Below are 13,097 nucleotides of genomic sequence, written 5' to 3'. Positions count from 1 at the left end.
TGCTGTGTTTGGTTAGGGGATTTAGAGAGGGATTTGGAAAGGGAAAGGGAAAAGGTGTGTGAAACTAGGTGAAATTTAAGCATGTTTTCTTCATATTTCACCTACCTTTTCCATTTTCCTTTCCAAATCCCTCCTCAAATCCTCCAACCAAACACAACATGAAAGCTTCTCTTCTTTGTGTGCAAGAATGGATTTGGAGGGAACTCGGGCGGTTTGATCCGGGTGGGCTGCCAAAATTGCTCTGTCAATGGATCCGGTCTCTTTATTTTCTTTTACTTTTTTTATTATTATCAAACTAGTGATACTATACACGTGTTCATCTATTATAATTATATATTTTAAATAGAAAATTTTATAAATAGATATTAAATGTATACTTAATAATCTCATATTGGATGATTTTTAGGTAATATAATTTTGTATATCTTCTTATTTATTTGGATTATATATATATATATATATATATATATTCCCATATTGGATGATTTTTAGGTAATATAATTTTGTATATCTTCTTATTTATTTGGATTATATATATATATATATATATTATTTATGATTTCTTATATGATGGTGATTCATTTAAAATTAAATAATTACATATCATTTTGAAATAATATTAGTTATATTTAACTTTACTATTAAAAATAACAGAAATAATACAACATGACAAACTCTTAATTCATAGTATCACATAAATCGTATTTCTATTAATTTCACACAAATGTCAAGAATTCATTTGTAAATATCATTGTTAACCCACAAAAAAAAAAAAAAAAAAAAAAAAATCAAAAATTATTTTGGCATCATAGCAGAATGTTATCTTTACAAAAATGAGGCAATAAAAATCTTTCATGGTTGTTTTGGAAAGTTTTGATAATGTGATAAAAGCATTTAATATGGCAACTACTTATGACATGTATATGTTTAAAACTAAGATGGAACAAGTATACTCCATACATAAAGGGTTTTGTCCCTAATTATTTAACTTATTCATTTTTTAAATTCAAGAATGGCGGGTAGTGATTACAGTACTATAAATTTTGAGGTATAATATCATAATATGAAAATAATTAAAATTAACCAGAATGAAAGTGAGATAATACATTGTTGTAAATTATATGTAATACTACTATAAAATTAATAATAAGGGGGTAATATTAAACACAAATAAAAATATTGCAAAAAAGTAAGTTAAATAAAGAAATATTCACTTATTGATAGAGGCATGTAATCACTGTTTTAAATGTGAATTTTTGCCCCTCTAAGTGTGAAATCTGGTGTAACAAGTTATAATGTCTTATTTCTAAAATTTAACTATCGCTTTTCAACAATTATGCATTTCCAAATTAAGTAAAAATACATTACAAACTGTGTTAATTTATAAACCAATATACAACAAAAAATAATATTTCATAACGTCAGAAAAGTGAGAGCAAGAGGTTCGGTATTAGAAAGTCATGGACCTACTAATATAAATTAAACTGATGATGTACAAATGTGATTTGGTTGATGAATATTAAAACAAAAATTGCAAGAAATAAGAAGCTTAAACTCATAATTTACTGAGAATCTTGATGAATGATCCAAATTCAGTTATTGAATGGTGAATCTTACATCTAAAATAAATCTTCACCGCACATATTTTTTGGACAAATTCTTGATAATTTTTTCTGAGTTTGTAAATTTTCTTAACATTGATAAATATGATTTGTCAAAAAGTTGTTAGATTCTCTCTTGTTTGGTAAGTAAAAGTAAAAATTGTATGGGTTGGCAACCTGCATGTATCTAGGAATGGCAATCGGGGTAATGGGGTGGATGTTAATTCCCCATCCCCATTCCCCTATAATAAATTTTCCCCATTCCCCATTCCCCATGGGTACCACCCTCCCCATTTTTTAATGGGTATGGATTTTCCCCAACCCACTTTAATCCCCATTTTTATTTTTTATATTTAATGTTAACAACCACTTTTTTTTTTTTTTTTTTTTTAAAGTTCACAACAAAAACTAAATATACCTTCAATCTTTTTTCTTTCTTTTTTAATATATTTAATGTTAACAATTTTTATTTATTTATTTATTTATTTTTTATTTATTTTTTTTTTTTTTAAGGTTCACAACAAAAGTTAAATATACCTTCAATCTTTTTTCTTTCTTTTTTAATATATTTAATGTTAACAATTTTTATTTATTTATTTATTTATTTATTTTTTATTTATTTATTTATTTTTTTAAGGTTCACAACAAAAGTTAAATTACCTTCAATCTTTTTTCTTTCTTTTTTAATATATTTAATGTTAACAATTTTTTTTTTTTTTTTTTTTTTTTTTTTTTTTTTTTTTTTAAAGGTTCACAACAAAAGTTAAATATACCTTCAATCTTTTTTCTTTCTTTTTTAATATATTTAATGTTAACAACCTTCTTATTTTTCTTTTGTCTTTTTTTTATAAAGGTTTTAGCTAAATATACCTTCAATCTTTTTTCTTTCTTTTTTAATATATTTAATGTTAACAACTTATTTATTTATTTATTTTTTTTTAAAGGTTCACAACAAAAGTTAAATATACATTCAATCTTATTTTATTTTATTTGGTTCAACAACAAAATCAAATACACATTAATTAATTAATTAAAAAGTTTGTTTTATAATAATCAAATATATAATTTTGAGACAATCAAAAAGTTTGTTTGAAGAAAGTGTTATAAGACTCATATTAAATTGCATCAGGGCATAAACAAGGAATTGTTAGCCACAGACAATTTAGACATTAAACCATCTTTTTCTTAGCAAATTTGAACCATTCATTTTAATTTATCCAAAATCTAATTATACCTTTAATAAATCTGAACTACTCATTTTAAGATATCTATGCATTACCACACCCAATCCATCCTCCATCTTCTTCCTTTAGTCGCCCACGAATTTTGTTGTTTGTTACTTTTAAAAAACAAAAAATATGTTTTCAATTAAATTTTTACTAATTTCACAACACCATCACCACTATTCTCACTTTCACTGTCACATTACCATCACCATAGCCACTACTATCATCACTGCCGCCATCACCCCACCACTATGTAACAATTTCTACTTTCACCTTCGTTCCATCACCACCACCACCAAATATAAAAAAATATATTTTGAATTTTTTTTATAAAAAATATTTTTCATTAGAAAATATTTTCTATCTAAATAAATGAAGCATAACATTGGGAAACAAGTTGATTTCAGTTAAATCTGTTCATAACTAAGAAAAATTCTTTTAATTTAAAAAAAATTATTTAGTATGACTTTGTATCCCTTTTTTGTTTTTCTAGCAAATAAATCTTTGTACCCATCATTTCTAACCAATCACAACTCATGCTTGTTTTGATTCTCTACAATTTCCTTATTTTCAAATACATTCATATATATATATATATATATGTATGTTGTATAAATTGTGTGATAACATAAAACAAATAGATTCATACTCGTTAATTGAAATTTCAGAACAAGCAAACCATCCTAAAAATTACAATACACAACAAAATAAAATAACATAGAAAAGCAAACCGAAACCTACACTAGACAGTGTCCTTAATTTTTTTTAAATAAATTTAAAAAATTCTAGATATGCATAAAATTTGACAAGAATAATGTGACAATGTTAATTAATGTGTATTTGATTTTATTGTTGAGCCAAATAAAATAAAATAAGATTGAATGTATAGCTTTGGTTGTGAATCTTAAAAAAAAAAAAAAATGGATGTGAACCTTAAAAAAAAAATTAAAAATAAAATGTATATTTAGCTTTGGTTGTGAATCTTAAAAAAAAAAAAATATTGGTTGTGAACCTTAAAAAAAAATTAAAAAAAGAAAAAAGATTAAATGTATATTTAGCTTTGGTTGTAAATCTTAAAAATTAAAAAAAAAATGGTTGTGAACCTTAAAAATAAAAATAAAAAGATTGGAGGTATATTTAGTTTTGGTTGTGGATCTTAAAAAAAAAAAAAATTGGTTGTGAACCTGAAAAAATAAATAAATAAAAAAAAGAAAAAAGATTGAATGTATATTTTGTTTTGGTTGTGAATCTTAAAAAAAAAAAAAAAAAAAAAACATATGGAGAAATTAGTGGGTACCCATCCCCAACCCATTCCCTGTGGATATTTAAAGAATATCACCTACCCTACCCAATCAATAAGAAAAAGAGGGGAAAACTCATGTATTTGGGTTGGGTCTCCATGGATACCCACAGGGTAGGTTATCCATTGCCATCCCTACATGTATCTCTCTCTTTGTCTATATATATATATATATGTATATATGTTACATATATCTCTTCCCCCGTCCAAATTAATTGCATCTTCGGGAGGGACTATTTAACATTTAAACCTTAGCAAGATGAAAAAACATGGATCCTTTAGCAAACAACTTTTGAAAAACTATGTTTTAAAAAATTCAACCATAAACAAAAGAAGTCAAATGAAAAACAAAAACAACCCAAAAGAAACAAATCCGAATTATCAATAACTGTTAATCAAATAGGCTCACTCGAAATTAATCATCATCCTCAATCCATTACAATTGATCAGATGAAATTAATTGAGTGAAGACCCCAGTTGAGAGAGAGAGAGAGAGAGAGAGAGAGAGTAGTAAAAGAAGGAAAACACAGTTCAAAATAGAGAGTAGAAAAAAGACTAAACACTGCCATTATCACTGTTGCTTTATGAAAATTATTGATGGATGATGTTGCACATTTCAGTGAGAGAGATTTGGAACTTGGGAAATAGAGAATTTGTCTTACACAGAAAATGAAGAGTTTCTTAATGAACAGATGCATCTATTCAATTTAATTTTGTACTAATTTATAGGAGTATGACCATTCAGTTTGAATAGAAAATACTAATTTATAACTTTTAAAATTAAGGTTAAGTTTATGTACTTTCAAAAAAAAAAAAAGGGATTAGATTTACCTCAAATTTAAATTTGAATTTGAGAGAATTTGGGTTCATGGGACCTACTAAAGAATCCGTTTCGATAATCCGAAACGTTCATTTTATAGTATACATCGTTTAGAGAAAAAAAATTAGATTGATCTAATGATCGTAACCTTTTCATTTTATTGTGTCTTAAAAAAAAATGAATAGTCTCAAAATATGTTTGTTATCTCTGTTTTGGAAGACAAATAGTATAAATGAGAATATTATGATTATCGAATAAACTTAATTTTTTTCATGAATGATATAAATTATTTTCATTTTATTCTGTGTCTTAAGAAAAATGAATAGTCTCAAAATATGTTTATTGACTATTTTTTTTAGAGACAAATACAATAAATGAAAATATTATGATTATTGGATCAATCTAGTTTTTTCATGAACGATACACTGAAAGTCTTACAAAATAAAAGATTCGAATCATCAAATCAAAACCTATGGTAGGCTTCATGGGTCCGTTAAATCCTCTCAAGTTTAAACTTGAGAGAAACTCAACTCAATGACCTTTGTGATCTCAAAATATTTTAAAGATTGTCGTAATACAGATTGCTCTGTGGTTTGTTTCACTTTTTTTTAGCACGCAACTAATGTCAAATTAATGGCAAAAGAAAAATGCTAAAATCAATTCACTACTCTAGTATGATGTGCAATAAATGGTCCTCTTCACAAATGGTAGCTGTTGAAGCCACTATAATATTGTAATTGAGCATTTTATTTATGACATGGTATATATGATCTTCACGAATGGTAGTTGTTGGAGCCACTAATATTGTATCCTTTTCATTTCTCCACAGAGAATTCTGGTATGTATAGTTCTGTTAAAGAAAGGATGACAGAATATTGCTAACAAAAATTTTCCTTACCTCCAAGATGAGTGTCACCATTAGTGGCAAGGACCTCAAAAGCACCATTATCGAAGGCCAAGATACTGACATCAAAAGTGCCACCACCAAGGTCAAACACAAGGATGTTCTTCTCACCACCTTTATTCAGCAGTTGGTTCATTTAAAATTCTAGCAACATTCAGCCCAGCAATAATACCAGCATCCTTGGTAGCTTGCCTTTGGGCATCATTAAAGTAGGCTACAGGTTGCAATAAAAAGTAAAAGGGAGTACCACAGCATCCTTGGAAGAGTGGAGAATAATAGTAGTAATTTAGAAGAGTTCTACTCACCAGGAACTGTGACAACAGCATCCTTAATTGATTTTCTTCCCAAGGAATGCCTCACAGTCTCCTTCATCTTAATTAGAATCATAGCACTGACCCCCTCAGGGGTAAATACCTTGGCCTCTCCGTCTTTAATCTTAAATTCGATATAAGGCTTTCCATCTTTATTCACAATCTTGTAAGGAACAAGCTTCATATCCCTTTGGACTGTTATTTTGTCATTTTAAAATTGTATTTAATTTATTTTATTTGATATTTGCATCTTTTTAGGAATAAGTTTATAACGTTATATTAGTTTTCTAGTTTTTTAAGTTATCCTACAATATCTCCGAAATATCTAAATTATGGTTATTTAATTGTGTATATAATAAGACTGCAACGTTGTTTTCTAAATAGACAAAAAAATTATTGTTCTCCTGTTCTTCTCCTCTGTTATTTTCTTTATGAGTTTACTGTATTGAATTTACAAGTAAGTATTGGGTAATTTAAGATTCGTGAATTCACTTTGCAGGTCAATAAGTGATTTCGAAGGTCATTGTATCTTGGGGGAGAAACACCATTTAACTCGGTGTAGAAGAGGGTGTATCCAGTGGCAAAGCCAGAAAATTAAATTAGAGGGGGCATTTATTAATTACAATATCGAAAATTTTTAAAAAAATATTTTACGCAAGTTTTTACGATTGATTAAACAGACAAAAAAAATAAGTCTTTCTTCTCCTCTTCTTCTCTTTTGTTATTTTCTTTATGAGTTTACTGTATTGAGTTTACAAGTAAGTATTGGGAAATTTAAGGTTCGTGAACTTACTTTGCTGCACACAAGTGATTTCGAAGGTCGTTGTATCTTGGGGGAGAAACACCATTCAACTCAGTGTAGAAGAGGATGTATCCAGTGACGGAGCCAGAAAATTAAATTAGATGGGGTAGTTATTAATTACAATATCAAAAAAATTTACAAAAATATTTTACGCAAGTTTTTACGATTGATTTTAAGAAACATCATAAAAATAATGTTATTTGTAACCAGTGTATCATAGACAATACAAAAAAAGAAAAGAAAAGAAAAAAAAAGAATGGATATAAGTCTTAAAATAAATTATATAATGATAAAAAAAAATTTATACAAATTTTGATTAAAAATTCAATATAATGGTAATACCACGTCATCATTGATATGTGATATCACCAACTAATAGTATATAAACACATAGAGAGTGAACCTCACATGTCAAATGTAACTAACAATCCAATAAATTTCATATCTTTATAGTGAGAGATTACTTATACTTGCATGTCAATAATAATGACATCATCGTTATATTTAAAAATTTTCATAGATAATATGGTTTATAGCAGTCTCTTCATTTTCAATTAAAACAACCATTATTGTTCTCATAATTTTTAAAATGTCATTGACATTTCACTCTAATAATATTTTTGTAATTTTTGTAATTTAAAATATTTTCTTTATGTTTAAAAAAAAATCCCAAAATCCAAGCAGAGCACGTGATTCCCCTGGGCCTTACCTCCCTCCACCACTGGGTATATCATTCCTAAGGAGAGCACAATCTGCGTGCCTCGACCACATTCATACTTCTCTAAACTTTATCTCTAATAATAATATTTATTTGTTATTTTTAATTTATTATTAGTTTGGTATTTTTATTCTAATAGTAAATCATGTTTAATTTTTTCTAGCATGTACCTCCTTGTCCTCAAACTTGCCAATCAGTAGGTAAGAGCCGTTACAGATTATTTACCCCCAATTTACTTAGTTTGGCATCTACTAAATAATACAAAAAGTTAAAAAGTCATTATCCTATTTAAGTCACATCATCTTATTTAAATCACATCACCTCTAACACATCACATCAAACCCAACCTAAATCCAACTCATATAAGCCAATAAATCAAAAAGTGTACTTTTTTAGAATATCACAAACCAACCCTTGGCATTACTTTCTTCCTATAAGTCTTTCAAAAATGTTTTGGAGCTTTAATTTGTGAGTTTTAATGTATATGTGAAATCCATCTAATATGATATTATGGCCTGATTTTTTTTTTTTTTTTGACTTAACTAGAGTTCAATTAAAACTCTAATTTTAAAAAAATTTATCATTGTTATAACTCTTTTAACATCAAAAATGGTCCTTTCAGCATTAACTGCCGCTTGACTCTTTGCAGCCTCACCAATCATTCTCTTGGAATCAGTGAAACCAACCCATTATAGGGTAATCCGGTGTCCTTGGTCATTTGCTATGATCTCAACATGACCATTTTTGTAAGGAGTTGGGGTGGCTGCTTTGCAATCAGCACAATAAATATTGTTATGTGATTTTATGAGCTTGTTTTGGGATCCGTTTTAATAATTCAAACCTTTCACTTTTTAGAGTACATCGAGTAGAATATACCTGTAAAAAATTAAGTTAATCGGATATCGTTAACTCTTTCATCCACTCACATTTATATTCATTTTAATACTTTTAAATCATAATGTCATTTATTTTTGAAGATACAAATGTGAGTAGATGAAAGGGTTAATGTTATCCGATTAACTTAATTTTTTACAAGTATGTTATACTTAGGCCAAGTTTGGGAACACCCCAAAAAACCAAAAAGCCAAAAAGTTACTCAAAAAGTTAAAAAGTTATCACTATTCACCAAAAGTCAACAATTACGGCTGCACAACTCTCAATTCTAATTTTCTCCTACAAATCAATTTTTACAATTTTTTATTACACATTTTTCCATAAAAAGTCAAAAAGTTAACCCAAACATTCATATTTTCAACCTCAACTTTTTAGTCTAAAAAGACAAAAAGTACACTTATTTAGTCTTCCCAAACTTGACCTTAATATACTCTAAAATGTAAACGTACGAATTATCGAAATGAATTCCAAAATAAGCCCATAAGGCCGCATAGCGGGCACCCCTAAACTCTTTTTTGTAAACCCCAACACAAGAATTGGTTATTCCAAAATTTATCCCAATGACTGTTCCCTACTTAGTGGCTTCCTCTTTGGCCATAGAAATTGCAGACAAACAACCGGTTATGCAAAATATAGTTATTCAATGACAAATTATATAACATAATCTCATTATCCCTAAGAACTAGGTCAACTTTAAATACAATATCCCTATTTAAAACAGTTTAGAAAGGAAAGCAACTTTTTTTCAACAATGATTGAGACTCCCATTTCTTAGAGATCCCCACAACCCTCTTTGAATCTCCATCATTGATGGTGTGGCCCCTAAACATATATGAGTGGATCCCATATATACATAATGGTAGAGATCTAAAGGGGTTGTGGAGATCTTTAAAAAATGGGGCTCTCAAGCATTTTCCATTTCATTATATAACTAATATGGGCTGACACGACTAGGAAACAGGGTATAAATAATGGGCTTATTTTCATACACTTGTAATGAACATCAGGAGTATGGGTAACAAAATTACAGTTGAGTGATTCTTTTCAAGTTTCAAAAATGTCTAATTTATAACCAAAAAGGGACAAATTCCTAAAAAATGCTCACTATTGCTGTGTTTGGTGGAGGAATTTGGAGAGAGATTTGGAAAATCAAGGAAAAAAGTGTAAAACTATTTGAAATGTAAACATATTTTATTCACATTTCACCTACCTTTTTCCATTATTCACATTTCACTCACCTTTTCATTTTTTCTTTCCAAATCCCTCTCCAAATTCTTGAAACAAACACAGCCTATAGGTTTGTTATCATAGATTATATTGTTAACAAAAGCTGATTCTTTTCAAATTACACAAATGTCTAATTTATAACCAAATATGGAAAAAATTCTCTAGGTTTGCTATGACAGAGCATATTGTTAACAAAATATAAGTTCGGCTCTAACTGCCGGAAACAAGTGTTTACCAAAAATCAATCCGATAAACATGTCTATAACGATACATCGCAAAAATTGAGAGAGAAAATTGTCAATTCTCTTCAGATCTATTACTATGCAAAGCCATAAATTCATGGACGAATTGATGTAAGAGCTGTGAAAGAGATTAACATAAATCTACCACTGATATTCAGGGTCAGATTTGCCAATCAACTAAACAACAATCACAAATTATCCAAATCTATCTTCTTGTAGAAATATGAACTAGATCTGTAAGCAGAGAGAAAGAAAGAGAGACGTATTTACCGAAGAAGACAATTGCTAATACGATCAGAGAGCCGCCCGTCCTCCACGAGCAGCCCCTGACTTCCGTCCCCTATCTCTACAGATGATGTCTCTCTACTTTCTCGCTCTACAGATGAGGAATTTGTGTATTTTTTTTGGGTAAAGTGAATTTTATTGAACAAATAAAAACACATACAACAAAAAACTGGTCAGACCAGTCCAAAAAACACCTATCAGCTAAGAATAGATCTAGGTATATTCCAGTTCAAGAGAATTCTTCACAGCCCTCCAGGAGCTTATTTTATATCGAACATCTTCCCCGATCTTCGCAAAAACTCTTGCAGGAAGAAGTTGTTTGTTTGTGTAAATCCTTGCATTCCTCTCCTCATGGATGACAAATTGAGGCAGCTTATGGAAAGCTTGACAAAAAGTATTACCTTTTCTGTGTCGCATTGCCCAATCAATTTCTTCGTGCAAAGGTAAAGAAGCCTGTTAATATTTTGATGTCTCAGAACTTGTCTCCATACAGCAGCTGAAAAAGAGCATTCAAAAAATGTATGGCCATGTAATTCCCTACCATTACTGCGCAAAACACATGACAGATTATCAACCACCTTCCATTCTATCAACCTGTCTTTGGTAGAATTTGTGTGTTGTATGCAGAAACAAAGAGACTGAACAGAGTTTTTTTTTTTTTTCAGAAAAGTTATAAAACAGTCATAATAAAATAAAAATAAACAACATATGGAACAATAAAATAAAAACAACAAGACCTTAAAGGGGCAAACAATCTAACAAGAACTACAAACAACAAATTATGATGTTGCCAAAAAAACAGTTATGAACCACAAATATTCTCACAGATGTATTTTGTAAAATGCAAAATCTACATCAAAATAAATCCCAAAACCGTTGGATTGCAACCATAGAGAATTGTAATAGAGCAAGCCACATAGAATTGTAATAGAGCAAGCCATTGGATCTGTTAGAGAATTGTACAAATATTCGATTTTATTAATTATAATAAATTAGGTACAATTCTCTATGGCTTGTGTTACTACAAAAGAACAGATCCTCTTATTCGATCTCCAGAGTGGTTGCAATCTAATGGCAATAGAAGCTTCTTGTTGAATCAAATGCATTGATGGATTTCTTCAAGTCTTCAAACAAAGAAGCTCGAGGAAAAGATGATTGGTCGAGCGCTTGAATGACTCGATCTCGAACAATCTTTATAAATGATCTCGAAAGAAGAAATCAAACTTGCAATTTCTTTATGCTTAGACACGTAAGGGTTTATTTGATGAAAGAGAACCTAGAAAGATTGACACAAGTTTTGGAGTGCTTGATAATCCTCGGCTAGAGTTTGAAAAACTTTGGAGAGATTTTTGAGAAATATTTTTGGCAGAACCTTGAGAATGCTTGAGAGGTATCATAGGATCTTAACCAAAGGTCCCTTTTCTCAATAGTGAGAGCCGCTATTTATAGGCATAGAAAAGAGTAGTTAATTTTGGAAACTCCAAAATTTGATTTTAATTTTCAAGAATAGAGAAATTTGTCTCTTTATGAAAATGATTTGTATTGAAATTCGAATTTGAATTATTTTACGAAATTCTGACAATATATCTTTGCGGGCCCCACACCTTTGGCTTGAATTGATTTGTCTAAAAGGGTTTATATTTTTCTTTTGGTATGATCCACATTTCAAAATGGATTGTGTCTCGTAATTTTAGTACGACCCACATCTGTGACTATCTTAATTTTGACTAATTAAGAAAAGTTTATTTGTCTTGATTAATCAAAAAAGGTGATCAAGACGTGAAAAGTTTAGTGTCTACAGATAATATTCACACTATGCCTCAAAATCCAACATTAATCAGTTCCATAACTTCCAATGCCCTCTCTCATGAAGAAATTCTTCAGCAAGAGATTATCTACCTGTTAAAAGACTTTGTTCATTTGAGATATATTTTTTGGGTTGTGTTTGGAACATAAATTTGAATAAGAAAAAGAAAATATGAAAAAAATGTGAATGAAATATAAATGTGCAGTGATGGATTTGAAATACTCCTTTATCCAAGCAGATCCTGGAATAGTCCTTCGATAGTCACCTGAAACAATAACAACTCCGGTCGGGGGTGCAGGAATTAGCACTTCGACGGTCTAATTAGTTTTTCTCTCTCTGATATATTGATTACTATTTTTCTTAAATGAGCTTTTTTGAACATACCTGATCATCGAGACTTCCTTCTCCTTCTATAGAACTTCTCTTTTTAGGTTTTATCCCCTATTACGCACCTCATCTGGATCTCTCCACGCTTTATGAAGAGGAATTGGCAACTAGCCTTGATGCTGACTTATAATAGACTATTCGGCCTCTGCAACCAGAATTAAGATATATGTAACTCAGCCAAATGAGCCCGATGGACGAGGCCCAACGGGCCGACTTGCAATTTGGGCCTGATAGTATTGGGCTATTTGAATTTGGCTCCCACAATTGCTCCCCGAGTAGTCGGCTATTCGGCGAACTCGGTTGTCGAAAGGGCAGTTTGTCATTTCAAAATGTATTGGGAGTTTGGAATGCGGCGGACATGCTTTTTCAATACTGTCGTGCCAGAAAAGATGTGATAGACAATGATTGTGGCTTCCCGCCGATGCATTTTGAAATATTTTCACCTTTTCATTTTGCACGGGATCTTATTATTGTTCAACACTCATGATCTTCTAACCTCAGGACTTCTATCGTCACCCTTCTGCTCTTCTTCCTGCTTGCGACCTTTTCATTTCCGTCCGTAAGTTCTCTGAG

The 13,097-nt window shown here is 29.9% G+C and overlaps 1 long non-coding RNA gene and 1 pseudogene across 2 annotated transcripts; both read right to left on the bottom strand.

The window, feature by feature from the left end:
• Nucleotides 1-5,722: 5,722 nt before the first annotated feature.
• Nucleotides 5,723-6,346, bottom strand: LOC114311639 (endoplasmic reticulum chaperone BiP-like; annotated as a pseudogene). Its single transcript, XR_014347908.1, has 2 exons — nt 6,157-6,346; nt 5,723-6,065 (listed from the first exon to the last, which is right to left on the bottom strand). The product of XR_014347908.1 is annotated as an endoplasmic reticulum chaperone BiP-like (transcript).
• Nucleotides 6,347-10,443: 4,097 nt separating this feature from the next.
• Nucleotides 10,444-11,008, bottom strand: LOC114311630 (uncharacterized). The gene is made up of 2 exons (XR_003646561.2): nt 10,872-11,008; nt 10,444-10,783 (listed from the first exon to the last, which is right to left on the bottom strand). It is a non-coding gene; the product is annotated as an uncharacterized LOC114311630 (long non-coding RNA).
• Nucleotides 11,009-13,097: the final 2,089 nt, after the last annotated feature.

The sequence above is a fragment of the Camellia sinensis genome, chromosome 13 (genome assembly GCF_055761805.1).
Source record: "Camellia sinensis isolate YWXY chromosome 13, ASM5576180v1, whole genome shotgun sequence".
In the NCBI taxonomy this organism is placed as follows: Eukaryota; Viridiplantae; Streptophyta; class Magnoliopsida; order Ericales; family Theaceae; genus Camellia; species Camellia sinensis.
This window is presented reverse-complemented; position numbering and strand designations above follow the sequence as displayed.